The sequence below is a fragment of the Pundamilia nyererei genome, unplaced genomic scaffold (genome assembly GCF_000239375.1).
Source record: "Pundamilia nyererei isolate P.nyererei 1_Seehausen unplaced genomic scaffold, PunNye1.0 scaffold00059, whole genome shotgun sequence".
Taxonomy (NCBI): domain Eukaryota; kingdom Metazoa; phylum Chordata; class Actinopteri; order Cichliformes; family Cichlidae; genus Pundamilia; species Pundamilia nyererei.
Window position 1 is genome coordinate 1,634,812 of NW_005187460.1, and position 3,398 is coordinate 1,638,209.

A 3,398-nucleotide genomic window follows, 5' to 3' on the forward strand; every position below is an offset into this window, starting at 1 on the left:
TATCTATCTAAATTGTAACATATGCTAGAAAAAAAGGAGATGGTGGGGTGCCCATGGAACTGTTCTACCAAGGAAGTTAGGAGTGGCAGAGACGTTTGAGAGGGTGGTGCAGGACATGCATGATGACAGCGAGACAGTGGTAGGAGTGACAGATTGGTTCAAGGGAGAGTAGGGAACAGGTGGAAGAGAGCCTGGATGTATGCTCTGGAGAGAAAAGGAATGAAATTAAGTTCAATAAGGAGAGATCATTGGAAAGAATAAACATGATTTATTGATGAACATAATACAGATAGGTGTTTGGCGGTTAGACTCCAATGGCCCGTCTTAGCGGACCGGAACCCCAGCTCTGAAAGGGATTAGAGTAGGACACCCCGGAGCTTAGAGGCTGATGGTGGAGATGATGACGGTGGCTTAAATGGAGCTTTAGTGATGAGAGCTGGAGATGGGGAGGAAGTGGGTTGCACAATGGCATCTGCAAAGGAGAATGACAGATGCACAGTGACATTTAAAGTACGCGGCATGCATGCTGATTGGCCTGTAAAAGGCTGGGAGAAGGTGATTGGACTAGACCATTGATGACACAAACAGCTTGACAGCGTGGGAAAGTGGGAGTGATAAGGCTTAGATTTGGCACATTTATCTCTCTGGGAAGAGATAAATGTGAGGCCAAAGGTCTTCCTTATTGAACGTGCGCATAAGCTTCATTAGAAGCAAGACAGAATATGAGGCATGTGTAGCAGTGAAGATGCAAGGAGCAGAGGCAGGAGCAGGCTGATGAGTTTAAATACTTGCAGTCAACCATCTAAAGCAATGGACAGTGTACAAGAGCAAAGTGCAAGCAGGGTGGAGTGGTTGGAGATGAGTATTGGGGTGATTTGACAGAAGAATTGCAGCGGGAGTAAGAGGGAAGGTTTACAAGATGTTAGTGAGACCTGCTATGATGTTTGGTTTGGAGACAGTGGCACTGATGAAAAGACAGGAGGTTGAGCTGTTTGGATTTTCACCGGTCAGAATGAACAGCATTAGAAATGAGTTCATCAGAGGGAGAGCTCAGGCTGAGGTGGCCTGGAAACAAAGTTGGAGAGGCAAGGCTGAGATAGAGGTGGGACAGAGGATATGTTGGACAAAGGATGTTGAATATGGAGCTGCTAGGCAGGTGGAAAAGATGAAGACCACAAGTGAAGGTGACATGCAGTGGTGTGAGGAGGTAAGAGAGAAGAATGCTAGGCATATAGTGATATGGAGACAGATCGTTACAGACACCATCTCCGTCAATAAGGAAAGTGTAGTTTAGTTTTCTGGTATACTTACATACAGATTTCTGGTAAGAGTCAAGGTATCAGATGTGTTTTTGAGCATGTAAAAAAGAACTACAAATTCCATAAACCAAAACTAACAATAAGGAGAGAAACACGAGTCCAAAGATGGTACAGAGTATAACAGGACCTCCTGGAATCTAGATGCTGGTGGTGGCAGTGGTGAAGCAGGTGGAGACTTGGATGACTATCTCTGTCTGGCCAGGATAAAGTGGAAATGGCAAACGACGAATGACAGTCTTAAAGACAAAATGACAGAAGAGCAGTGAGATTTAAAGCACACAGAACAGAGGCTAATTTGCTCACAGAGGGCAGGCAGGAAAAAGACACCAGAGTGATGAGGACAGAATTAAGTTTGGCAGCATGGGGACGCAGAAGTGATGAGTGAATACAGATCTTCCTTATTGAACTTACACATTAGCTTCACTAAAGTGGCACTCATGTCCGTGAATTGCCTTTTCCTGCACACAATGATACCGCTGAAAGACTTTTTCTCATCTTTTTTTCAGGCCTCACTAGTGAAACACGCTTTTATCGTGCAATTTCCGCAGCTTTCTCACATTTTATTTCATTTTTGCCAGAATTCAAACTGGAGTTTAGATTATTTTTTTAAGAAGAGGAAATATTCTTCTTATGATTGTGAAGGACTGCTAATGTTAATTCTTGCAATGTATAGATCTGTAAGACAAGAATGATTAATTAAAGTGCAGCAAGCATTTTTTTGGTGAATGCTGTGGCGCGATTGTTGTTTTTGTCCAACGATGCTGATGTTAAGAAAATCATCAGAAAATCAACATCGCTTGAGAAGCGGAAATGTCTTTTTTAGGGGTGGTTGTGTTGATTTGCCATGAGTGCAAGATTACTCTGAGAAGAATCACCAGAGCACTAATCAGCAAACAGAACGAAGAAGCACGGACAGCAGAGAAATATGGTGGCAGTGACTATGAGAATGCTGCTTCAAGTGGCATTACCTTTCATCACTTTCAAATGATAATTTGCAAATTATCCATGTAGAAGAATGCACTTCTGTCACCACATGTGCTCTCATCCTTATCAATCATGCAGATGCAACCTTTTAGAGCCGTGGTTGATGCTTCAATGTCAAGGCTGTTTCCATGGATACACTGAAATCCAATCTCAGCTTTTGCTATTGCTGGTCAGAAACCCAAACATGCAGGGCGTGGTGGTGATGATGGTGGTTGTGGGGCTTCAGGACCAGCATTACAACGAAGAAAATGCCCCATCCTATCAAAGAGGCAGCCATAATGTGTCTTTTTATTCAGGCAATTTCAGACTTCCCATTTACCAATCTACTGGGTCAGGCAGCCATCGAGGTGTCATGCACATTTCATTTAGAGGAGAAGATTTTCTCTTGCATAATGTATAATGAAATCTGTACTTATTGCCAGCAGAGAGATATTGCTGTGAGAGATGTGGCATCTTTTTTTCATCTTGGGGCTCAGCTTGCGTTTCTCCTCCAAGATTAAACAGCAACTGCTCAATATCACAGCTATTAGTGTGTGATGTTCGACGGGGGGTTGCAGGCATCGTGGTGTGCACTTTTGTGCATATGTGTTTATTTCTTGTGCGGTTCCGTGTGTGCTCACACCACTGTGTGTGGTTGTGTGCCTGCTGTGTGTCAGACCTGCAGGTTTTTACAGACAAAATGCTTTTTTCCCCTACCCCCCCACTTTTTGTTGTTGTTGTTGTCACTATGGCCCCAGCATATTTTGGGCCTGCTGATCATCTCCTGCGCATAGCCAAACTGCTGCCTCCATGTCACTATGGAGACACTGGTTGCTATACATCAGCCAATCAGTGCGGAGTAGAGGATGTTAAAAAGTTGCCAGGTTTTTTGTTTATCACTTGGAAAGTTAATCCCTGTTTTTGTGTTTCCTCGTTCATCTCTGTTGTTTGTGTTTCTTGTAATATTACAGTGGGCAAAAACAGAAGGCTGGAATGGAAAGACAAACCCCAACAAACTATTCTCAGTATTGTAAAAAACCAAACATGCCATATGCCACACACTAGCCCTACAGTATATGAGAAGAAAGTCCCATGAGTTTTCCCTAAAGATCAAAA